Source organism: Aotus nancymaae, unplaced genomic scaffold (genome assembly GCF_030222135.1).
Source record: "Aotus nancymaae isolate 86718 unplaced genomic scaffold, 86718_ANA_hifiasm-v0.15.2.pri h1tg000033l, whole genome shotgun sequence".
In the NCBI taxonomy this organism is placed as follows: domain Eukaryota; kingdom Metazoa; phylum Chordata; class Mammalia; order Primates; family Aotidae; genus Aotus; species Aotus nancymaae.
The window spans coordinates 14,742,326-14,769,041 of NW_026988447.1; the positions used below are offsets into that span (position 1 = coordinate 14,742,326).

Here is a 26,716-nt window from a genome sequence, read left to right on the forward strand (position 1 = left end):
AGAGAGGCTGTATCAGTTCAGGAACTGCAGTCTCTAGAGTAAGGAAAAATGTCGTGAGGTTAAGGGCAAGCCTTGCAGGGCCTGGCCTGTAGTTAGGGCTGGGAAGTAGCAGCTATCTTATTTACAGAAAAAAAAAAATGTAGGAGGTGAGAGGTCTTCCCATCTTGTCTTTGAAAGTCTGGATCATAAGCAGAATAGTGGGATTTGGAACATAGCCGAGTGTTAGAGAGACAGTAGAGTTTGAGGAAAAAGGAGTTTCCACTCAACATTAGAAAATATTCCCTCCAGGTATAGAAAGAAAATAGCTGGAGGACTGAGAGCAGAAAGATCAATGGAGCCTCCCAATAATGAGGAAGATTTGAGTCAAGGTCACTGAGAGGGACATTATTTGAAGGTCAAGGAGCTGTGGGAGCTGAGTTGGCTCTGCAGATGGCCCAACCCCACTGGAATGAGCAATGTCCATTGCCTGGACCTGTGGGCTAGCAGAAATGCTTCTTCCTCCTCTCAGCATCCCTAGAGAGGACTTCATTTGACAGCAGCCAGTACTTTTCCTGGTGACCACCTTGCAGAAATGATTCCAGTCTTAGCCTTAGATCTTGGCATATTTTGTCCATTTCTCTATGTGGGCAACCTCTCCTTGAACTCCCCAGAGAAGGGCAGTAGGGCCTAAAGACCTCATAAGATGGTGAGGGTGAGGAAAGGAAATCTTCCCAGAACTAATCTTGAAATAAAACCTGAACCGAGCCCATTTGAGATCCCCGTAACTGCCCTGCACCAAACATCCATAAGTTATAAGCTGGTAAAAATGAGCATTATGGAACAAATACATAGGTCATGCTATAAAAGACACCTGTACAGAAACAGTAAAAGGGATTTTAATAGTATTGTTAATATATCTGATTCCCTTTCTGCCACTTCTTTATAAATATGTGTAAATGTAGTATGTAATAAGAAAGCACAGGCCAAGTAATAACCAGGGTTCTCCTAATTCTGTTTTGAGGTATAGTTTTTCATGGGGCAGCTTGAATTATGTTAGGTCAGTGATCTCAAAATGGCTTCATTGGTAATTAACATCCTACTTGGAGGGTAATTGGAAAAGAAGTAATAATCCACCTGAAAACTAAGTATTTTAAGGTTTGAGCCTCAAAAAGAAGATTTGAAAACACTTGAAGGAAAAAAATGACAAAAGGCAAAACACATTTTTATGTAGAGAATAAGTGATTAATAAACAATATCCCATTCTTTTTTATTCTCAGTATAGTAACAAGATGTATCCTATAGGACAGGATGGGGCTCAGGTGTCAAGAATGAAGGGTAAAATAAAAGTTTAATTTTAGGATATGTGAAACACAAAAGATAAGTTTCTCAATTTTTAATTTTGGGTATTTTCTTTGGTATTTTAATTATATTCTGCAGCTATCCTTACCATAAAAGATTTAAAATATATTTTTAGAACTGTTCACCATCCCTTCCAAATTCTGTTACCACTGGAGTGACCCATGTTCTCAGCTGGAGTGTCACTCACTGCATTATGATGAGCACATTAAACAGGGACAAGCGTCTTTAAAATGACTTTCACTGAAAGCTGGTGCTTCTTCTCACCCTGCTCCATTCCCACTTTGTTTAATAAATAAGAAGCCAGACTTCTTAAAAACTGACTTTATTCCACATAATTCCCCTGGTTACAAGATAGTTTTGATTTTTATTTTCTGCAGGAGTTTTTACCACAAGTACAGGCAACCTTTCTTCTTTTAATAACGTATATAATAGACACACTATGCTGAGCAGTTTGAAAACTTCTTGGAGTCTGGAAAAGGCATAGTTCCTAATTAACTGCCCTGAGAATGGTTTCACTGTGTGGGAATCAGTTAAGTGCTTCTAGTGGGTTTTGTGGGACCATAGGGAGATGATACTACATTTTTAATCAGGCAAACTATAAAGCTAACACTTTTTAATGACTTAGCAGCCCCACTCCTATGAGGACTCCAGATGTTCAAAGCTCTCAAGAGCAACTCTAGAAACCCTTGTCAAGTTCCCTAGGTCCAGGGGATCATTATATAAGTTAAGCCTTTGAATGCTACCTGTGTTTTGTTTTTCTTTTTAACTTTGAGACTGATAAAGGGAGAGTTTTTGTTTATTTCAAAGTAAGTAAAAAATGCATTGAAACTTGAGACATACTTGGAATAAAGGTAATTTTGAAATATCTTCATCTTTCCTATTAAACTCAGAGTAAGGCTGGGCACCGTGACTCACACCTGTAATCCCAGCACTCTGGAAGGCCAGGGTAGGCAGATCACCTGAGGCCAGTAACTTGAGACCAGCCTGGCCAACATGGTGTGAGACCCTGTCTCTACTAAATATACAAAAATTAGCGGGCATGGTGGCACACACCTGTAGTCTCAGCTACAAGGTGAGGAAGTATCACTTGAACCTGGGAGGCGGAGGTTGCAGTGAGCTGAGATCATGCCACTGCACTCCAGCCTGGGTGACAGAGCAAGACTTTGTCTCAAAATAAATAAATAAATAAACTCAGAGTAGTGAGTAGGAAGAATGCTATGTTTTTAAAATCTCTTTTGATTACAAGTCCCCTTTGGGAATACAAATAAAGCTTTGGATTTTCTTCAGAAAAGGGACATGTACAGTCGTCTCCTGGTGTCCATGGGGAATTGGCCAGGAACTGCTTGGTTACCAAAATCTGTGAGTGCTCAAACCTTTTATATAAATTGGTGTAGTATTTCCATATAACCTACACATATCCTTTTACGTACTTTAAGTCATCTCAAGTTACTTATAATACCTAGTACAATATAAATGCTATATGAATAGTTGTTATACTGTATTGTCAAGAGAATAATGACAAGGAAAAAGTGTCTGTACATGTTCAGTAGAAATGCAACCATACTTTTTTTTTTTTTTTTTTTTGGCCTAGAGTATTTTTTATCTGAGGTTGGTTAAATCCTAAGATGTGAGATGTGGAACCCCATGAATATGAAGGGCCAACTGTATATAAAATTTATTTAACATTTCAGAAGATTCACTATTAAGAAATCTTGCTTCATCTTTCCACCACTTATAAAGTCTTCATTATTAAAAGCTGAACAAAATCTTTAAAAAAGAAAGAAAGAAACCAGTTGCTGAGGAGGAGATTGAGCTAACACATCAGGCTTTTATTGTTGTTGTTTTGTTTTTGAGAGAGTCTTGCTCTGTTGCCCAGGCTGGAGTACAGTGGCACAATCTCGGCTCACTGCAACCTCCGCCTCCAGGGTTCAAGCGATTCTCTTGCCTTGGCCTCCTAAGTAGCTGGGATTACAGGTATGTGCTACCACGCCCGGCTAATTTTTGTATTTTTAGTAGAGACAAGGTTCACCATATTAGCCAGGCTGGTCTCAAACTCCTGACCTCGTGATCTGCCTGCCTCGGCCTCACAAAATGCTGGAATTACAGGCATGAGCCATCACACCTGGCCATCTGGCCTCTTTTGTAAACACTTCAGTGTTATCAATAAATACTTAAATAAATTTTAATAGAATTATTTTTCTACACTTGTATTTGAATTAAGCAATTTAGCTTTTTGGTATATTATTTTTAACCTTCTCCTTTGAATGTTATTTTTAATAGCTTGCTTGTGTATTTTTGCAAGGAATTAACTCTCCTTGCCAAATCCAATTAATAAATAGAACTATCCATGGCCTTGTTGTGCTCTCTAGAAGTCAAACGTAGAGTCTGGAAATAGTACCAGGCAGAATCTCCATAATGACTTGCTCTTTGCAACAGTCTCTTGACATTACCATCTAGCGAAGTATCAGAAATACAACATTTAAAAACTGAGCATTACAGGTCCCAAGCTGACCTCCCAGGAATGACGTGTTTTCTGTTTTCAGAGCGAAGAAAATTATTCAATCATGCAATTATTATTAGTGAAGCTATTTCAGAATTGGGACGAAGACTGTCACATAAACATAAAAATATTATTTTGAGGACCTTCTCTGCCAATGCATTGTGTTAGGTAGTGAGTAGGGATACACAGGAGCTGAAGACAGGAGCTGAAAATCTAAGGTAAAATCTACCTTAGAGTTTTACCCTTTAATTTGGGGAGACAGAATAAATACGCTGAATGATAAAGCTAAGTTTCAAATCGGTGAGACAAAAGAATTCCAAAAGTGCAGAGAAGAGCTTGGTATGAGCTGCTGTAATCAGGAAGACTTCATGCAGAGTTCTCAGGCCTGGACAGGTAAAGTGCAGGGAAATAAATCCAGGTAAGGAAAACTGGGCAATGGTCCTGAGGCAGAAATGAACAAGGCACTTGGGAAGAAGTCGTAAAGGTCTTTTATTCGATCATTTGTGTCATATATAATGAAGAGAATATACATTTATAATATTTCTAAATATCGATTGTAGAAGATGAGTCTATTAAGTCATCCAGAGTTTGCATATGTTGTAGATAAATCTGCAAAACTCCACCCTTGATTGCATGAAGTTCCAATGAGAAAATACCATTTAATTCCAAATATGCATGCAATCTTCACAAAGAAACTTTTTTAAATGATTAAAACAATTCCCACATGAAAAGAAAAGTTAGGCCTGAGCTCATGCTCCTTTAAGATACTGGGGTTGGGATTGGATAAAATGATCAAGTAGGAAATACCAGTCTTAAAGAACACTGAGGTCAAGAAAAGTATTTTGGGAGCTAGAAGTTTATATTAAACATTTTAAGGAGTGGCTGGAAAGTAATGTGGCTCATGTTACTTCTTGTTTCTTGCCCTGGCAGCAGCAAGCTAAAATGAACAAGCCTCTGTCTGCATGATAGAGTTTGAAGAAAGATAAAATCACCTCTCCACTAAATTTACTATTTGGTTTACTTTTCAGTAATTCAGTTTCAAAGTAACTTTAACCAATTTAAATATAAGTATAAAAGTGGCCGGACACGGTGGCTCACGCCTGTAATCCCAGCACTTTGGGATTACAGCTGTAATCCCAGCACCGAGGCAGGCAGATCACAAGGTCAGGAGATAGAGACCATCCTGGCCATGTTGAAACCCTGTCTCTACTAAAATACAAAAACTTAGCTGGCCATGGTAGCGTGCTCCTGTAGTCCCAGCTACTCAGAAGGCTGAGGCAGGGGAATCGCTTGAACCCGGGAGATGGAGGTTTCAGTGAGCAGAGATTGCACCATTGCACTCCAACCTGGTGACAGAGCAAGACTTCGTCTCAAAAAAAAAAAAGTGTAGAAGTTACTCTAAGTAGTATATGTAAAACCAATTCCCTCTTCATACCCCCAAATCTAAATGATTAAAATTTAACACTCCACTTAAACCAGATTTGTATTATTAATAAGGTCTTATATAGGTGAAGAATCACCAACTCAATGATACATTCTGGGGAGCTAGGACTAGCTCAGTTCTTGAATGGAATTGGCTAGTTTTCGCATTGTCTCACAAACTTCTATATCTACCCCCTTTTTCTTTTTTCTTTTTATTTTTTGAAACAGGGTCTGGCTGTGCAACCTCCACCTCCTGGGCTCAAGCGATCCTCCCAACTCAGCTCCCCAAGTAGCTGGGTGCTGAGGTGCAGTACGGGCTCATGCCACCATGGCAGATAATTTTTGTATCTTTTGTAGAGACGGGGTCTGGTCATGTCGCTCAGGCTGGTCTTGAACTCCTGGGCTCAAGCAATCCACCTGTTTTAGCCGCTCAAAGTGCTGGGATTACAGATGTGAATCGCTGCACCTGGCCTACGTCTGCCCTTAATAGTAAACAGTAGTGCCAACTACCTATATGCTTGCAATGTGCCCAGCACTGTACTAGGCATTTTATGTTCATTAGTTCATATAACATCCTAACAACAGTAACCCTATAGGGCAGATGTTTCCTTGATTTTACAGATGGGAAAACTTAAATAGCAAACCAGAAGTCAAGCACTTTAGAGGATGACTCTAATGCCATCCCTAGCTACGTATATTTCTCCTCCTATAATGTCCTTCCCACTCCTCTCTGCCCACCCAAATTTTGTGAAGACCCAGCTTTAATCCTAGAAAGTTCTCTAGTAAGTGCTCCTACTGCCTACATTGATCTCTCTCATCTCAGAATTCTTCAAGCATTTACTTATTGTACCCAGAAGAATATCATTATCAAAACATGAAGTAGTAGAGATTTTACAACCTAATCAGAGTTAAAAACGTATTGAGTGCTTAGTCTGTATGAGGAATTGTTTTAAGAATTACATATGGGTTAGTTAATTTCATTCTCATAACAAAGCTATGAGGTCAGTAGTGAGTACTGTTATTATTTCCATTTTATAAAAATGCAAATTGAAGCATAGATAGGTTAACTTTCTTAAGGGCAAAGATTAGAACACTTTCTCAGGTTGGTGAAGACCCTAGGAATTGAGGATTAAAGAAGTTAATATGCATAAAACATGTAAAACAGTATCTGGTACATAGAATGTTATCTATTAATATTTCACTCTACTCCCTCTCTAAAAACATCTCTGACTCCATCCAGTTGATTCATCTGCCCAGGAAGAAAATGAAGCGTCAATGATCCAGATGCTGAGTTTGATATCTTCATGACTGTCATTTTATTTATTAATTCAACAAAAAATTTTTTTTTGAGATGGAGTCTTGCTCTGTCACCAGGCTGAAGTGCAGTGGCCCAATCTCAGCTCACTGCAATGTCCCCCTCCCGGGTTTGAGCGATTCCCCTGCCTCAGCCTCCTGAGTAGCTGGGACTACAGGCATGTGCCCCCACACCCAGCTAATTTTTTTGTATTTTAGTAGAGACAGGGTTTCACCATGTTGGCCAGGATGGTCTCAATCTCCTGACTTCGTGATCCACCCACCTCGGCCCCCACGAAGTGCTGAGATTATAGGCATGAGCCACCGTGCTTGGCCTAATTCAACAAATATTACTGAGCACCTACCATTTCCTGATACTATTCTAGGCATTGAGGATACAGCGTAAAACAAAAAGCAAAGTGGTTCTTCACAATAATCCCATAAAGGAGGTTCATGAGTTCCATTATTACAAATGACAAAACTGAGGTTCACACAGCTCACCAGTTGAAGCGTTGGGGTTTAAATATAAATCAATCTTAAAAGTTTCAGATCTTTCTCTCAGAGGATACAATGCTACTGCCTGATCCACCTGATAGAACCTATTCTCTGCAGTGGGACATAGTGCATTTGGAAATTAGGAAGCTGTTGTTTTCTCATATGTAGGTTAGAATTCTCAATAACATCACCATCATCCCCAGATAGTATGTATAGAGTACATGCATGCATTATCATTGTTGAGGCTGCTTACCCCACCCCTCCCAGTGCCTTCCAGCAAATGAACTGCTCAGGGAAAACATGAGCTGCTCTAGCTGAGAGTGGGATTGAGGTAGGAGTGGATGGGCCTTGAACCCTGGTTGCTCTGCCTTCTACTAGAGTCTCTAAGATGCCCAGCTTCCACTGCAGGCACCTGCGTCTGGACAAGGGGAACGTGGTGGCACCCAGAAGATTGGAGACACCAGGAACCGCAGAACCCCAAAAAGGGTGTCACAGCCCTGGCTTAGGGAGCCCCTAGGTCTGGGCTTCACAAAGGACCACAGCTCTTCCCTCCTCACCACCCACAATATGGTGAGCAGGAGATGCATGTTTCAGCCCTGTTTGTGTTACATCTCTTTTAGACTCACCGTTCAGCAGATCCTGAGTTTTTGCCCCACATCCAGGAAGAATGAGGTAGGCAGACACCTGGAGGGTGAGCAAGGTGGAGAGGAGCTACATGGAGTGGTAGAACAGTTCTCAGGAGACCCGAAGTGGGTAGCTCCTTGTCACAGGCAGGTTGTCCCAATGAATGTCCAGCTCTCAGTGGAGAGGAGACCTGGAGTGGGTAGCGCCTATCCACAGGCAGGTCATCCCAACATCTGTGCAGCCCTCAGTGGAGAGGAGACCCAGAGGGAGTGGCTCCTATCCACAGGCAGATTGTCCCGGTATCTCTGCTGCTTTCAGCAGAGAGACCTGGAGTGGGTGGCTCTTGTCCACAGGCAGGTCATCCCATCCCCTCTGTAGCTCTCAGCGGAGAGGAGATGCAGAGTGATTGGTCCCAGAGTGAGTAGCTCCTATCTTCAGGCAGGTTGTCTCCTTGTTTCTGTAGCCCTCAGCAGAGAGGAGACCCAGAGTACATGGCTCCTACCTGCAGGCAGATTGTCCCCTTGTCTGCCAGAGTCTGGCTGAGTGTGTGTGAGGGGGTGTTATGGGCTTCAGAGAGGAGGAAGTGTGTGCTGACTGGTCGATGGCAGACCTGGAAAAAGCACGGTAAGTTCTCACTCGGGTCGGAAGAACTAGCAGCCCAGCCCCCAGGCCTCAGGCTGTTTCTGGCTTAAGTGGGGCTTCACCTAGGACCCACTCCTTTCTGTCCAGGAGCCTGTCTGCCTCCTGCCGCCGTCAACCTGCTGTCCGCAAGTCCACAGTGCCCAGGCTGTTCTTGCCGAGGTGCGCCTGCATGCCAGTGCCGAGCTGCCCTCACCAACCCTTGGCCTCCCTCCCATGCTCCTCGGTGCCCAAAGTCCAGAGGGGGCTGAGGTGGCGGGGCTGGCGAGTCAGCACTGCCCCAAGCGTGTTCACACCCCGCTGGTTGCAACAGTGCCTGGGTTCAGCCTCAACTTTGCTCTGAAATCGGGGCGGGCACTGGGAGCAGGGAGAGGCCAGGAGGTGGGAGCAGGCACTTCCGAGCCTGCAGGGCTATGCGCTTCCAGGGTCTCTAAGTGAAGGGAGTCAGGGTCTGCAGCTGCGGCTGGGTGGCTGCAGTGAGCCTGGGAGGTTGGGGCTCCAACTCCTCTAACTAGGAAGAGGGTGGGGCTCCTACCTATTGCCAGCTCCTGCTGGCTCCATGGAGTACGTAGATCAGGCTGTGCCTCCCCAACCGCTGCCATAATGCCACTGCCATCAAATTATTAAGGTGATCTTGAAACTAGCATCCAAGGTCACAGTACAAGTGCTCAGAAAATATCTGTTGATTTCTGATTCCTAGATGGTTTTTGCCCACTAGCCCATTAAGGACCTTCATTTCTGTAATGTCAAACATTATAGATGCAGTGTGTGTCTATAATGTTTAAGTTCAGTTTTGGGATTCAAGAGGGGGATAAAAGGGAGACAAATGCTCCCTTTTAAGAACTCAGCCTCTCCAGTGTAAATTGTAAAGGAAGCCAAGCAATGTTGTATTATTGAACTTATTTGGGGCACACGAATATCCTAGTCAGTTTCAGAAGGGTCAGTGAGTATTCTGTTCACTAAAAAATTTCATACATTGCAAGGAGATGAAATGCATTGAGAATAAAATGAAATGTCATCCACAGTGAAATGAAATGACTGGGAAAGGGAAAAGGAGACAGACAAGGATGATAGAGTTGACAGTCATGGGCAGACAGCCGTTTAGCATAAGTTAATTTACCAGCCAGCTCAGTCCAAAAGGAGGCTTATATCTGGCTTATGCTATGATGTATTAGACTGACATGATGGTAGGAGGAGAGGAGATACAAAGGGCCATTTCCAAGGACATAATATATTTTGTGAATGAAGTGCAAAAACACATGAAGGACCAAGAAGAACCTGATAAGTATTTTTCATCTTTTTCTGACTCATGCCACCCTTGTGTCTATGGCAGCTCCTTTTCTGGAAGGCAAGACCCAACAAGTTTTGATGTACCAAATTAAACTATGTATCATGCACGTAGATAAGAGATTCCATTTGGCATCAGCCAGAGATATGCATATATCTGCACTCATATATGTAAGTATATGGCTTACTTTTTCCTGAGAGTCTTGCCATGTTATGTATATATCTCTTAAAATATGACTTTTATTGGTTATTGGTAAATAAGCCCTCTGGTTGTAATTCAAACAACATTTAAAATGCAAAAATGAATAAGATCTTGGTTTCTAGAAGCTGGAAATATTCAGAGAGACTAAAAGACAACTTGATTCAGCTTTTGTAATCATGAGCAGCTGACAAAACAGTTCCTATTAAGGTGCCAGAAACTTTTGCCTTTTCTCCCTGAGTACACAGAAAGGGAGGCCCAGAAGCAGTTGCACAAAAGAATCATCAGGGAGGTAATGAAGACAAAACACAATTAGATTGTAAGCCATTCTTGGAGTACCTTGATTGCTTTTTTTTTTTTTTTTTTTTTTTTTTTTTTAAACAGGGTCTTGCTGTATGATCCAGGCTAGAGTGCAGTAACACAATCACAGCTCACTGCAGCCTTGACCTCCCAGGCTTACGCCATCCCCCGCCTCAGCCTCCTGAGTAGCTGGAACCACAGATTCACGCCACCAAGGCAGGCTAATTTTTGTATTTTGTGTAGAGACAGGATTTCACCATGTTGCCCAGGCTGGTCTCAAACTCTGGACTCAAGTGATCTGCCCACCTTAGCCTTCCAAAGTGCTGGGATTACAGGCATGGGCCACCACACCCATATTCAATTGCTATCAATGAGAAGGTTGAGAGTTTCCATATGAAAAGAAGACCAAGGTCTTTTGACACTTAAGGAGATTGTAATTATCCAGTGACACTGCTCTACTACCATTTTTGTCATATGGTAATCAATCAGAGTAAAGGCCCATAAAAGAGAAAAACCAGTGTTCTAGGCAGAGCAACTATGTCCAGCTTGGGTTCAGCTTTCCCTCTGCAGCCATTTTTTACCCTAGATGCAGTCTTTCTACTAGCCTGATCTCAAAATGCCTGGTGGAAAGACAGGTGGGTAGGAGAGGCGAGTGCTACGGTGGGAATATCTTGCCTGTTGACAGCTGTCTCCAGGAAAAAGAGAAGGAGGTGTAACTTGATTTGAAAATACTGTGCTCTTGAAATTTTGGATTTAAATATAAAATGGAATCATATTATACATGCACTTCAGAAATTTATTGTGCAAAGGAAATAAAAAAAATAGGGTGTAGCTTCTCAAGTGCAAATCCTGTTACTTTAAATCAAAATAATACAATTATATTTTAACTAGTATGTCCTATAAGCTTGACTTTTAAATGGCAGATTTTCTTATGAAGGAATACCTTTATGGTCTGAAATTTATTTCTGTAATAATTCTGTACTCCAAAGCAATAAAAAATCACTGAAATATAAAATATATTCAGTGAAAATGTTTTAAAGCCATGGAACCAACAAAAGTTGCCCTCTACATTTTGTAAGGTAAGAATCTATATTTACTATTATTTCATAAAAGAAATCATACTTTACATGTAAAAATTAAAAAGGACAGAGCATAAAGGATAGTTGGTAATCGACAACAGAGAGACACAGATGAAATATATTTTTATAAATATATACATAATTTTTGAGCTTAGAAGAGTTACTATGTAAAATCCTATTGCATTGCACATAATTGTTAGTTTTATACACATCAGCATGTGGTTATATATTCAGTGGGACACCACAAAGTAGAGTATCAATGTTCAATGTATTTTCATATCTTTATCATTCACTATGGAAACTCAGTTTCTCATAGGTTTGTTAGCAAAGGTGGAAGTCACACTCTTAATAGTATTTCCCTTAACTTGGAATGTTCTATGCAAACAAAAGCAGGTTTCCTCACCCCTCTGATGCTGTCCTTATTCCTTACTGGGCCACAAAGAACTTGGGGAGCAGGCGGTAGAGCCCAGGTGCCTAGAGCAAGCTCTTACTCAGTGGCTCCTTTTAGCTGAGGCTGGGCAGCTGAGGTCCTGGGGCTTCAACTGAGAGCCTACAGGGAGTATGGAAAAGATGCCTTGGCCTGTGAAAGCTTTCCTCTGGCCAGTGCTGTTCCATTGTTTAGCATTTGGGAACCACTGTCCTATAGCATGTAGATAAAGGTCAAGTTTGCTTCTGATTGTCATCAATCATTAGATAGTTGGCTGTAGCAAGAATAATAAGGTAATCACAAAGTATAAATCCATTTCCTATTTTATAAATGTATAATCTCCCTTTTTTGTTTATTTTCTGCATGTGTCACACATTATAGTGGGTTGAATAATGCCCCCCACCCAAATTTATGGCCACCCAAAACCTCAGAATGCGACCTCATGTGGAAATAGGCATGTAATTTTCTTTGCATATGTAATTAATTGTAATTGGTTGAGGAGCTCAAGATGAAATCATCATAGATTTAGAATGGGCCCTGCATCTAATGATTAGTGTCCTTACAAAACAGAGAACACAAAAACACACAGGGAAGGCCAGGTGAAGGCCAAGGCAGAGACTGGAGTTATGCTGCCCCAAACCAAGGAATGCCAGGAGCCACCAGAAGCTGGAAGAGACAAGAAAGTGTTCTACCCCAGAACCTTCACGGGGAGCATGGCCTTGCCAACACCTTGATTTTGAACTTTTGGCCTCCAGAACTCTGTAAATTTTTGTTGCTTTAAGTTGCCAAGTTATGACTAGGAAATTAAGAAATATCTTTTGCTTTTTATGACAATTCTTTTTCTGCCATATCCTTTGCAAGAATGAGATCATAAAACTAAACAAGAGATTCTTTGTGGAATCTCTCTGTTGACTAAATAACACTTCTCACTTCACAAACTCCTTTGTGTTGGTCATCTTTCACCGTCTGGACGCTTTTGTTTCTGTTTGTCCCCTTCCTGTGCCCTTAGAAGTACTAGCGGGAGAGTTTTGCAGGCGGAGGGGTGCCTTGTCTGCTCTTGTCTTTCCATGTCACACTAGTAGTTTCAGAACTAATTCAGTGGACTTAGATTTGGAAGAATCCGTCATGCTCAGGTCTTTTCCCAGACGGTCATGTTTCTACCATTCATCTTCTTACATCAGTGCTCAGGCATGTGCCGTTGGTATTTATAACTACTGGCCCATTTCAGAGACTCTCTTTTTTTATCAAGACAATGTCCTCTTATTTGGCAGCTCCTCCCTGGCCCCTGCATATCTGCTCTGGTGCCTTAGTAATCCCCCTGCTAAATTCAAGGCCAAAAACAGACTCCCATGGCGTTTTTCTAAACAGCTCACATCATAACCTAATCCGTCCAGAAATTTCAGAAACATTTATTGTGCACCAGGTAAGGGTCTGACACAGTATCAGGGGTTCTCGTGTGTGTATCATCATGTATACACCACATAGAAAAGAGAGAAACTCCTTAGTCTTCATTTCCAGCCCTCTGGTTCTCGCCAAATGCTGGTCTTCTTTCTCCTAAGTCCCCCCAGGGAACCACTGCACCATAGACAGGGCTGTTGCTTTGCTCTAACACCTAGAGTTTCACCTGCTGTGTGTAAACGAAGGGAAAGATACTTCCTCTGCTGTTAGTGAGCCCTATTTTTGCCTTTTGGGTAATCAGCCTGAGGGGAAGGGTGAAATCTACTATGCAGCAGACACCTTTTAAAGGCTCCTATCCTGGGCTACCCTCTGTCCCTGGGCGCCTGACCTACTGCAGAAGCTCTCCTCCTCTCTGTCCCCCACGCCAGTTTCCAAAAGGAGCCTGCCAGGGCTGAGCACAATCATCCCCGAGCAGGGACCCCACAAGTTGCTGGGCTATGGGGAGATCTGAAGGGCTCACATGAGAGAGGACCATGGAGGGCTTGGGGCAGGAACTAATGCCAATCTGCACAGAAATATTGAACATTTTAAGAAATAGTATGACCACACAAATGGATGCTAACTGGTATCAGCCCTGCCTCACTGTGTGATCAACACGGAATGACTTAACCTCACTAGGGCTCAATTGCCACGTGCGTTCAAGGGATAGTATTTGTCCTACCTATCTTACAGCCGTTATACTGGATCATTGTCTGTGATGAATAATTACTGCTTAATAATTTAGATGCAGAACTTACATGGCTTTTACTTAAACTTTACCTTTACATTTGCCAAGACTCTCTGTATGACCTGGGGCCAATTATTTAACCTGTATTTGTTTCCAAATCTGTGAAATGAGAGGTAACAATAATACCCCAGCTCAGAGAGTTGTAAAGATTCCACAAGTTAATACCGGTGCGGTGGTGGGAACAGCGCCTGGCTTCATAATAATTAGGTGGCTCTGAGTTGGCCCCTCCTAAGTCCTGTAAGTTGAAGGAGGGGATCTGGGCTCCAGTTATGTAAATGAAAGCCCTGTGGGTGACTGGAAAGGGAGGCTGTACTTTTGTTTGCTGAATATTTATATTTCCAGATGCTGATAGCTACCAAAGACAAACAGAAAGGTAAAAACCTTTCTGCACTTACATTTGACACTTACATGTGTTTTAAAAATTTCACTTTGACTTTCTCAGTCATCGTATACCTTGCTCCCTCTTTTTAACAATCTTAATTTTTTCCCCACTATTTCCTTATATGACCTTGGGAAAATCACTTAATTTGTCCGAGCTTCACTTTCTCTTCTGTAAAACAGGGACAAATATGTGAGAATCAAGCAAGATAAGTAATATGGAAGTCCTTTGAAAATTAGAGGCATTGCATCACTATTAATGAAGACATTTTTATGATTTATTAATTACATAAGCACAAACTTCTCTTTAGGATTGGAAATGCTTCCCTAAGGGTCATTAAAATCACAAGTTAAATAACAAAACCTGTGGAGATATTCAAAAGTTGGAGAACTATGTATTTTGAAGGTGGATAGAGCAGAAACCTGGAGACACGTAATGGCGTTCATATATAGAAAAGGTTGGAGAGGATTATGTCCAACTGTTTTCCATCTTCACTGAAGACAGGATAAAAGAAAATGGGCAGCAACCGGAGGGATTTAACTAGATGTGATGAATTTCTCTGCTGTTGAGAATTTTTAAAAATTGAAATACATTGTTTAGTCTGCATGAGGTTTCTACTCTGAAAGTCTTTAGATTTGATGTGTGGTAAGCACATGAGAATTAGCATACCAGGTCAGATCAGGGGATTTGCCTGAAAACATCACAGATGTTCCCAAACTGCCATGTCCACATCCATACTTTTCTAGAACAAATTTATATTTTTAGCCTTTGTCAGTTTAATGACTTATGTGCATTCTGTCTATAAATTAGCATTCCTATTTATTAGTTAAGGGCTGTTGCATTGAGGCTAGAAGCACACACTTAGAAGTCAAAAAGCCTGAGTTCCTGTCCTGATTTTACCCCTTGAAGCTGTCTGAGATGAGCTATTTTATATTTTTTTACTTTTTTCAGCTTCTGTTGCCCCGGCTGAAGTGTAGTGGTATGATCTCAGCTCATTGCAACCTCAACCTCCTGGGCTCAAGTGATCCTCCCAGCTCAGCCTCTCAAGTAGCTGGTAGTACAGGTGTTCACCACCGCATATAGCTTATTTTGCTTATTTTTTGTAAAGATGAGGTCTCACTATGTTTCCCAGGCTGATGTCAAATGCTTTGACTCAAGCAACCTCTCACATGAGGCTCCCAAAGTGCTGGGATCACAGGCGTGAGCCATAGCACCTGACACCTTGGCTGATTAATTGAGTGTTATACCTTGTTTCCTTATCTGTAAAATGGAGACCATAAATGGCTCTTACCTTAAGGGTGGTTGTAAGTTTGCCTGCCATAAAGCAAATGCTCAAAATGGTCGCCAGGATTACGCTAATGCAGCCTCTTCACAGTTTCAAAGCAGTGCCTCTTAGAGGTAGTATGTAAAGATTTGTTCTGTTACTTGACTGCTTTGTATGTCCATTTTCTAGTCTGCAGTTTCTTCTTCCTTCTCCTCGTTGTCCTCTTCTTTCTCCTTTTCTTCAATCCATTCTCACAGGAAAGTACATCTTCCTCCTTGTTTATGCTACTTGCCATTCTCTGAACTCTTTTCAGGTCCATTACATCTTTCTTGAAGGGAAGTGACCTGGAATTGTTCAAGTGTGATCCTCCCTAAAGGCAGAGAGATGGATCGAATAATTTATGAAGGTACCTTCTGGCAATATCAATCTATGCAATGACTTTCAGGTTAAGGGAATTTTCGTTTCCCAACTACATCAGTTAGCAGATACCTCTTTATAACACTAGGGGTCACTGTTAAAGCAATATTTCGAAGCATTAGCCTGTAACCAGCAGTAAAATTGAGACAATCCTTTAGAACACTGCGAGGGAAAAGATATTATACAGGTAGTTTGAGGGCAACAGCTGGGATTTTGTCAGCTTCCTAAATTGAAATTAATTTCTTTTCTTTTTCTTTTCTATTTTTTTGAGAGGGAGTCTTGCTCTGTTGCCCAGGCTGAAATGCAGTGTCGTGATTTCGGTTCACTGCAACCTGAATTCTGCCTCCTGAATTCAAGTGATTCTCCTGCCTCACCCCCGACTAGTAGCTGAGATTACAGATGCCCACTACCACGCCTGGCTAATTTTTGTATTGTAGTAGAGATGGGGTTTCACTATGTTGGTCAGGCTGGTCTTGAACTCCTGATCTCAAATGATTCGCCTGCCTTGGCCTCTCAAAGTGCTGGGATTACAGGTGTGAGCCACCACGCCTGCCCTTGAAATTCATTTCTAATCTATTCTTGTTTCTCACCCCTAGAAACAATTCCATTTGCCCTGAGGTGGTAAGACCTCTACCTGGGAAGATCTGGGGGTGAAAAATCTGCTCTGGCTTGGACTGCTGACTTTAAATCCATTTCTCCAGCTCCGACACCTATGCTGAGCCAACTTCCATAGTTTGGAGCACCTTCAACTCATTTCCACTTGGCAGTGCCCCCTGCTGGCACTTTCAACTCCAGACACATTAAACCAGAATCCACTTCCCTGTCCTTTATTCCCCTCCACTTTCACACCCAAATAGACTCCCCTTCTCGACTTTCTCATTGAAGAATCAACCTGCAATTTAAAGGCCCTCATTCTCGAAGTTCTTGCTTTTTAAATATATCTGCTTCTGTAAAATTAGACTAACAATAGTATGCACTTTATAGAGTTGTGGGGATCAAGTAAGGCCACCATTAAGCAGCCACCAGGAAAAGGAATGGCTCAATGTAAGATGCCCCTTCAGCCAGACTCCATGCCTCTCTCAGCAACCATCAAGGGGGATTGCCAACCCCTCCAGCTCCTGTCAAGACACCCCACCCTACCCCTGATCCCTCATTATGTACCTTGTGACCATCAGGACTAATCTCATCATGTCCTTTATCCCCACCAATGTCCGTCCCATAAGAAACCCAAGACTCCCAGGTCACCTCTCATCCCTGGACATCTTATCTCCATCTGACCCTGCTCATCCCCTTTTCTGGCCTCACCCGCCATCCTCCTCATCTCCCAAAACCCTTTCACCTGCCCTCTGGAACTCAGGGCAATCATCAGCAGAATCCTCCTTTCCTTCAAGCTCTCCTCTGAGTGTGTCCTTCCCCTCCCCCTGGAGGAGTAACTGAAACTTGGCTCTGTCCCCTGGTGACACTGCTTCCCTGCAACCCTCTGCAGTGGTAGCTGGCTTCCCTTCCATAGGACCTGGAGGTGGGGTAGGGTTCCTCTTGCTTCTCATTGCTGCTTTTAGACCACACCCCCTGCCTCCTCCATAATTATCTTATCATCAAACCATATCTTGTAGTCTCCATTTATTCATCACTTTTGTATAATTTTAATAACAGACCCACCTTCACTCACTTCAATATTACCTCTGTCTTGGGTATTAGCGATTTCAAGTTACACACAGATGATCTTTCTAACACCCTGGCCTCTCCTCTAGAGATCTTGTCCTCCATCCAACCTCATGGTCATACCCTAGGGCCAGCACTGTCCAAAAGAACTTTCTGCAATGATGGAAATATTTTACAGCCACTCCGTCCAATAAAATAGCCACCATCACATATCACATAGGGCTACTGAGTGCTTGAAATGTGACTTGTACAAGTGAGGAACTGAATTTCAAATTTTATTTAATATTGAAGTAATGTAAATGTGAAGCATCTATCTGTGCTTGTATTCTTTGCTTACTCCTGTTCCTGTAGATGAACTTAGCTCCTAGCTATGGTCAGCTCACCACTAGTGCCATAAAGGCCACTCCTTCCTAAAGAAATTCTCCCTGTTTTCTTCATCAGTTTCCCCCTCTCTCTACCAGGTTATTTCCATCAACCTCCAAGCATGCTGCTATTTCTCTCATCTTAAAAAATCTTTCTTGGCCCCAGCTTCTCAGCTGGCTACTGCTGCAATCCCCCAACTCCTTCTAGAGCAAAACTCCTTAAAAGAATTGTAGAGGTCAGGCGCAGTGCTGACATCTGTAATCCCAGCACTTTGGGAGGCCCAGATGGGAGGATCACCTGAGCTCAGAAGTTCAGTAACAGTCTGGGCAACACGTTGAGACCCCCATTTCTACAAAAATAAAAATTAGCTGGGCACGGTGGCACATGCCTGTAATCTGAGCTACTCAGGAGGCTGAGGCAGGAGGATCATTTAAACCTAGGAGTTTGGGCTGCCATAAGCTACGATTTCATCACTGCACTCAGCCTGGGCAACAGAATGAGACCCTATCTCTAAAAAATAAACACACGCAAAGAAGTGTCTACTCACTGTACATTCTCACATTGCTACAGAGAAATACCTGAGACTGCTTAGTTTATTTAAAAAAAAAAAAGAGGTTTGGCCGGTCACGGTGGCTCATGCCTGTAATCCCAGCACTTTGGGAAGCCAAGACAGGTGAATCACTTGAGGTCAGGAGTTGAAGACCAGCCTGGTCAACATGGCAAAACCCTGTCTCTGCTAAAAATACAAACATTAGCTGGGTATGGTGGCACATGCCCATAATCCTGGCTATGCAGGAGGCTGAGGCAGGAGAATCACCTGACCTTACAGGTAGTTTGAGGGCAACAGCTAGGATTTTATCAGGTTCCTAAATTTAAATTCAATTATTTTGTTATTTTATTATTTTTTGAGAGGGATTCTTGCTCTGTCACCCAGACTGGAATGCAGTGGCGCAATTTTGGCTCACTGCAACCTCTGCCTCCTGGTTTAAGTGATTCGCCTGCCTCAGACTCCCAAGTAGCTGGGATAACAGGTGTGGCTACCACACCCAGCTAATTTTTGTATTTTAGTAGAGATGGGGTTCACCATGTTAGTCAGGCTGGTATCAAACTCTTGACCTCAAATGATCCACCCATCTTGGCCTCCAAAAGTGCTGGGATTACAGGTGTGAGCCACCGCAGGAGGCAGAGGTTGCAGTGAGCCGAGATTGTACCAGTGCACTCCAGCCTGGGTTCAGAGGTGACAGAGCAGGACTCCATCTCAAAAAAAAAAAAAAAAGAAAGAAAAGAGGTTTAATTTTCTCACAGTTCTTCAGGCTGTACAGGAAGCATGATCCTGGCATCTGCTCAGTTTCTGGGGAGGCCTCAGGAAACTTACAATTAAGTTAGCGGGTAAGGCATCTCACATGATGGGAGCAGGAGCAAGAGAGAACAAGGAGGGATATGCTACACACTTTTAGACAACCAGAGAACTCACTATCACAAGAAAAGCACCTAGGGGATGGTGCCAAACCATTCATGAGAAATCCACCCCCAGGATCCAACCATCTCCCACCAGGCCCTACCTCTAATACTGGGGACTACAATTCAACATGAGATTTGGTGGGATGCAGATCCAAACCATTTGATTCAGACACCAATGTCTCTTCTTGCTTATTTCTTGAATCTCTACTTTGAAACTGCTCTGAACAGGGTGCCAGGGACCTCCATATTGCTAAATCCTGTTATTTTTTCCCCAATCCTCATCTGAGTTCACCTGTTGCAGCATTTTATGCAATTGCTTGATCATGCTCTCCTCTTTAAAACACTTTTTTCACTTGATGTCCAGGATAGCACGCTTGCCTAGTTTTCCTCCAACTTTTCTGGATGGCTCCATTTTCTCTCTCTCTCTTTTTTTTTTTTTTGTTTGTTTTTTGTTTGTTTGTTTGTTTTGTTTTGAGACAGGGTCTTGCTCTGTCATCCAGGCTATCATGCAATGGTGCAATCTCAGCTCACTGCAGCCTCCATCTCCCAGGTTCAATCAATCCTCTCACATCTGCCTCCCAAGTAGCTGGGACAGACATGTACCACCACACCTGGCTAAACTTTTTTGGTATTTTTTGTAGAGGCAGGGTTTTGCCATGTTGCCTAGGCTTGTCTCAAACTCCTAGACTCAAGCAATCTAATCACCTCAGCCTCTCAAAGTGCTGGGATTACAGGTATGAGCCACCGTGCCCAGCCCATTTTCATCTCATATAATAGTTTCTTCTTCCTCAACTCCTTAACTTCTGAGCATTGGAATGTCCAGGGACCTAGTCCTCAGATTTCTTCTTTTCTTCTATTTGCTCACTCTCTATTTGATATCATCTATCTTATAACTGTAAACATCACCTATAAGAGGATAATTCTTACATCATCTCTAACACAGACCACTCCCGTGAAGGCCAGGCCAATGTATCCAACTGGCATCTGCACATCTAAAATTTACAAGTCCTAAACTGAGCTCCTGACGTCTCCCTCCCCACACATAACTTGCCCTTTCCATAGTCTTCCCCACCTCAGTTAAAGGCAACTCCATTTTTCCAGCAGCTCAGTCTAAATCCTTAGACTTATCCCTGTTTCCTCTCTCTCTTTGATCCATCAGAGATCCCTCAAGTTTTATTGACTATATATTCAAGTTATAATCAGAAACTAATTGTCTGTCTATTTGTCACCTGCTCCATTGCAATCGTCTTGTTCTGAGCTACCATTATTTTTCTCCAGGAATATAGCACTAGTGGTTTCTCCGATTCTGCCCTTGTCCCTTGCAATCTATTCTCAAAAATCTGCCAGATGATCTCGTAAACAAGTAAGTTCTATCATGTTGCTCTTCTGCTCAGGATGCTCCAGTGGCTCCCGGCTCACTTGGAGTAAAAGCCAAAGCCTCATTAATGCAGTATTGGGGTTCAGGGGTTCAGGGTGCCCTCAGCTCCCCTGAGAGGACGTTTCTCCAGGTTCTTGGTCTCCTGCCCTCTCAAGAATGAGAGAGGGGACCACGGTGCCATGCTCAGTAAATGCCAGACTCAAAAGTGTTTGTAGAAAGTGATTTATTTAAAAAGAGAGAGAAACAGGAGAAGGAGAGAGAAAGAAACAGCTAACTCGCTCACTGAGTGAGAGAATCCAGAAAGATGGAATCCAGGAGAGGAAAGCAGCTTCCACACTGAGTGGAAGGGAATAGAGAGAGATGAAGCTTAGGAGGAGAAGACAGGCTTCCACGAAAGAGTGTGGAAGGGGACTCCAGAGGGAAAATTCAGGATAGAGAAAAACAGCTTCCATGAAGGGAGTGTTCGTGGAAGGGGACCCAAACATGGAGTCTGAAGGGGTGTGGAAGAAGGGGACTTTTAACCTGGGAGGAACCCCCACCTTCTCTAAGACCCTGGTCAATGAAAGGAGTTCCTTAGAACTTTCGCTGGAGTGATTGAGTCTTAGTTTCTTCCCAAGCCTGTGAAATTCAAACATAAACCGTTAAATCTCCCAGATGGAGAGAGATGGGAAAGGGGCATGGCACTAGGAAGTTCTTGCCCTTAAAACTACGCCCCCTTGTGGACCCGGAAAGAGAACACATTCCCTCATTAGAGCCTCCAAGGTCCAACAAGATTGGGACTCCACTATGTCTTTACCTAATCTCCAACTTCTCCTCGCCTCATTCACTGAAGTTTAGCCAGACTGGCCTTCCCACTGTTACTGGAACTTAGCAGGTGTGTTCATGCCTCTGGGCCTTTCCACATGCTGTTCCCTCGGCATGGACTGCTCTTTGCTCAGATATTTTTGTGGCTAGTTTCCTCATTTCCTTCAGGTCTATTCAACTGTCACTTTTTATTGAGGTCTTGCCTGGTTCTGCTATCTAAAAATTTTACACTTCTCCCCAACACTTTATTTCCCCTTTCCCGTGTGTTTTTCTTTTCTTCCTTAGCATTCAGCATTATCTCACATGCTGCTAAATATTAATTTGTTTATTGTCTGTTTTCCTCAGTAGAATGTAAGCTCCATCATGGTAAGGATTTTTGTTAGTTTTATTTACTGCTGTATCCCATTGCCTGCATCAGTGTTTGATTTATTCACCTATTTGTTTTTGTTTGTTTTGTCTTTTTGAGACAAATGCCAGTCTGTCACCCAGGCTGGAGTGCAGTGGCGCAATCTCGGCTCACTGCAACCTCAACCTCCTGAGCTCAAGTGATCCTCCCATCTCACTCAGTCTTCTGAGTAGCTGGGACCACAGGCGCATGCCACCACACCCAGCTAATTTTTTTATTTTGTGTAGAGATGGGGTTTCACCATGGTGCCCAGGCTGATCTCAAACTCCTGGGCTCAAGTGATCCTCCCACCTAGGCCTCCCAAAGTGCTGGGATTACAGGCATGAGCCACCATACCTGACCCACGTATTAGTTGAATGAACTAATAAGGGAAAATACTTCATTTAATGTCCTTAGAACAGTGTCCAGCAAGAATAGTAATGGTTTTATTAATCTTACCTGATTTTTAGAAATTGTTGTAATTATCATCATCTTCCTCGTTGCTTCTGGGTTCTCCCCCTTCCTGTCTCTCCAGTAGCTTCCTCACTTCAGGCTCTCCTTATCTCTTGCTAGACTGTCTCAGTAGTCTCAGAAGTTGTCTTCCAGCCACCAATGTTGCCTCTTTTAGACACACCCACTTCTTCCTGACTTACACTTCTTGAAAACAAATGTGATCCTTTGACACCCCTGTCAAAAAGCCTTTCGGTGATGCCCCGCTTCTTTTAGGTGCAAGTCCCAGCACTCACATGACAGGCAGACAAAGCCTTCCACAACCCAGCCCCTGCTCCTCTCTCCAGTCTTCTCTTCATTCCTTTCTTACCCTTAAGACACCCTGACCTGCCATGCCCTTTCACAACACTGTGTCTTTCTCTGCCAAGAATGCCCTGCCCTCCTTGTCTGCCTCATCAGCTCCTAGTCATCTCTTAAAACCCTCCTTCAGCAAGCACGTCCTCCCCTGTAGAACTCATTCCTGCCTCTTTTGTGCTGCCCCTTATCCCTGTGGCTGTTAGGTGCCACATCACACATGTTGTATGTGTTGTATATTTCTGTCCACTTCCCAAGTCTGATTTTTTTCCTTTTCCTGTCTGCCTCTCGTACTTGGTGTGAAGTCTTTTTTCTTTTTTGAGACAGAGTCTCACTCTTCTCACCCAGGCTGGAGTGCAATAGCACAGTCTCGGCTCACTGCAACCTCTGCCTCCCGGGTTCAAGCGATTCTCCTGTCTCAGCCTCCTGAGTAGCTGGGATTACAGGCGCACACCACCATGCCCAGCTAATGTTTTGTATTTTTAGTAGAAACAGGGTTTCACCATGTTGGTCAGGCTGGTCTTGAGCTCCCAACCTCGTAATCCGCCCGCCTTGGCCTCTCAAAGTGCTGGGATTACAGGCATGAGCCACCGCGCCCGGCTGAAGTCTTTTTCAAGAGCTAGTATTTTTTTCTTTTTTCAAGACAGAGTCTCACTCTGTCACCCAGGCTGGAGTTCAGTGGCACAATCTTGGCTTACTGCAACCCCTGCCTCACAGACACAAGCGGTTCTCCTGCCTCAGCCTCCTGAGTAGTAGCTGGAACTACAGGCGCCCACCACCATGCCTGGCTAATTTCTGGATTTTTAGTAGAGATGGGGTTTCACCATGTTGGCAAGTCTGGTTTTGAACTCCTGACATCAGGTGAAACACTTGCCTCAGCCCCCCAAAGTGCTGGGATTACAGGCTTGAGCTACTGCGCCCTGCCAAGACCTAGTATTTCTTGAGCTGAGAGTGACTATATGATCTGCCCCAACCATATTTCTCCAATCATATTTGCTCACAGTTTTCTAGGATTTATGCTCCTTAGACTGGAGTGAAGAATAGACCATCCCTCAGTGAGGGAAGACACCACATTGGTTAGGACTTGCTTCTGAATACCTAGCATCTGGCTCACAGTAGGAGCTTAGTCTATGTTTGTTGAATGGATGTTGGAAAGTTTGCATATGTCCCTGCAGAGTACAAGGCCAATTTGGGTGGAGATATGTGAAGTCACATGATTTTTCCTGCCCCATCTGTTTTACTCGAAGACTTGGGGGGAAAATATTAAAGAATTTAGTATGTGATCCCAATTACATTGTATATCAAAATAAACATCTGTTATGAAGAAGAATATTGAATTCACAAGAACTTCAGGCCCCTCTGGGCAGCTCCTTCCGGTCCCTCAGGGGCATGAGCCCCTTCTCCTCAGGTCCCTCTGGGCGGCTCCTTCCGGTCCCTCAGGGGCATGAGTCCCTTCTCCTCAGGTCCCTCTGGGCACCTCCTTCCGGTCCCTCAGGGGCATGAGCCCCTTCTCCTCAGGTCCCTCTGGGCGGCTCCTTCCGGTCCCTCAGGGGCATGAGCCCCTTCTCCTCAGGTCCCTCTGGGCACCTCCTTCCGGTCCCTCAGGGGCATGAGCCCCTTCTCCTCAGGTCCCTCTGGGCGGCTCCTTCCGGTCCCTCAGGGGCACGAGCCCCTTCTCCTCAGGTCCCTCTGGGCGGCTCCATCTGGTCCCTCAGGGGCACGAGCCCCTTCTCCTCAGGTCCCTCTGGGCGGCTCCTTCTGGTCCCTCAGGGCAGCTCCTTCTGGTCCCTCAGGGACCCAAGTTCCTTCTCCTCAGGCCCGTCTGTGCTGCTCCTTCTGGTCTCTCAGGGACACGAGTTCCTTCTCCTCAGGTCCCTCTGGGCAGCTCCTTCCATCCCTCAGGGGCATGAGCTCCTTCTCCTCAGGCCCCTCTGGGCTGCTCCTTTGGGTCCCTCAGGGGCACAAGTTCCTTCTCCTCCACCTGCAGTTAAGCTGCCTCCGTGGGAAGACTTAGAAGTGCTACCATCCACTCCAGCCACTTTTCCTTTGCGTTGCTCACTTTGGCACTGTCAGGGCTCCATCTGCACTCCCAGGCCCCGTGCCTCCTCATTGTTTCCTCCTCCCATCCCTCACCATCAAACCCTAGAATCTACTCTTACTCCCCCAAACATAACACTACCTTAGTAGCTGTTTGCTAATCTAGAGCTACCTAATATCTTAATTCTCTCCTACTTCAGAGACTTCCCCATTGTGTGGTCTCAGGTGGGACTCTGCTTGTCACCACATGATTTGGCTGCAGTTTCTTCCACCCAGCTGCCCTTGGTTCCTGCCTGGTTTCTTGATCTAAGTTATCCTGCCTTCTGTCAATGCTGTGAGCTCCCTTGTAGCCTTCCAATAATTTTCTCCTTAAACTAATTAAATTTGTGTGCGTTCAAATAAGAACTTACACACACACACACACACACACATCCTCTCCCCTGTCTTTTTTAGCTGACATTTGATGAGCATTCACTATAGGGCAAACACCATCATGCTAAGGCTTTACATGAATTATCTTGTTTAATTCTCATAGCAATTCAATGTAAAATGTACCATTATCTGCATTTTGCAGATGAAGAAACAAATGCAAAAGGGTTCATTGCTTTGCCCAAAGTTGCATGCTTGCTAAGTGCTGGAAATAGGATTTAATCCTAGGGAAGACAGGCACAGTGGCTCACATCTGTAATCTCAGCCCTTTGGGAGGTGGCGGCAGGAGGATCACTTGCACCCAGGATTTTGAGATTAGCTAGGGAAACATAGGGAGACCCTGTCTCTATAAAACAAATTAAAGAACTAGCCAGACATAGTGGCACATGCCTGTAGTCCACGCTACTCAGGAGACTGAAGCAGGAGGATCAGTTGAGCCCGGGAAGTTCAGGCTGCAGAGAGCCATGATCACACCACTGCACTCGAGCTTGGGTGACAGAATGAGACGCTGTTTGGAAAAAAAAAAAAAAAGGATTTAAACCTAGGGAATCTGATTCAAGAGCACTCATCCTCATCACAATAATAAATTGCTTTAGCCTCCTAAACTTAACTCTGCCTTCAAATGCTGTGCTCACTGAGAGCTCCATTCTCACTCCCTCCATGAGACCATCCAGTCTACTCCAGTGCACACCAAAGGGTCCCCTCCTCAACTGGCATAGCACTCACTGCCCATGCCAAGTAATGCAACACTTACCAATATACTGTGCTATTATTCCACTGCCAGCACATTGTGCCACAATATACTGTGCTATTTTTAATGGTTTCATTTTATTCTCAATTCATTGCTTCTCCCTCTAATACTTCTTTTGTATGCCACTTAACAACCAAGAGGCTAGATGGGATGTTGTATAAGACCCTAGGTCTCTGTCTATGGCATGGGAGGACTTCATGAAGACTGGGACTCCTGTTTGGGGGAGTCCATTGTATTACACCCTAGCTGAATTTTCACTACTTACAGCACAGACTATGGACAGGGCATAGGCTTTAGAGTCAGACTGACGCATGCTTAATATGCTTCCATTATTCTGCGACCCAGACAAGTGATTTAAGTTCAGGGAGCTTGTTTCTTTCCTTATGCAAATTGAGAAAATAACTAAAACACATGGTTGTGGTGAGCATTATAGGTATTAATAAGTAAACCCAAAAGTACTTAACCTGATTTATGTTCTCCTTTCCTCTCGCAAGATGGCTCTCAAGAGACATCTGGGAATCATTTTCTTTTTAACAATATCAGGTAAAGCAGGATTTCTCAATCTCTCTGTTATTGACACTGTGGGATGGATAACTTCTTCTTGTGGGGGCTGTCCAACCATGCATGGCTGGAGGTTTAGCAGCGTCCTTGGCTACTGGCTAGAGGCCAGTAGCACCAACCACAATACTTCTCCACCTCCCATCTAGTTGTAACTATCAAAAAACGTCTCCAGATATTGCCAAGTGTCCCCTGGGGGATAAAATCACCCTGGTTCAGAACCACTGAAGTAAGGG

The 26,716-nt window shown here is 43.6% G+C and overlaps 1 long non-coding RNA gene across 2 annotated transcripts; it reads right to left on the bottom strand.

The window, feature by feature from the left end:
• Positions 1 to 8,201: 8,201 nt before the first annotated feature.
• On the bottom strand, positions 8,202 to 22,541 carry LOC105714589 (uncharacterized). Of its 2 annotated transcripts, none has more exons than XR_001106847.2 (3): positions 22,361 to 22,541; positions 15,459 to 15,801; positions 8,202 to 8,282 (listed from the first exon to the last, which is right to left on the bottom strand). It is a non-coding gene; the product is annotated as an uncharacterized LOC105714589 (long non-coding RNA). The 2 variants fall into 2 exon arrangements; XR_001106848.2 differs by lacking the exon at positions 8,202 to 8,282 and adding an exon at positions 14,440 to 14,729.
• Between the last annotated feature and the right edge of the window lie 4,175 nt (positions 22,542 to 26,716).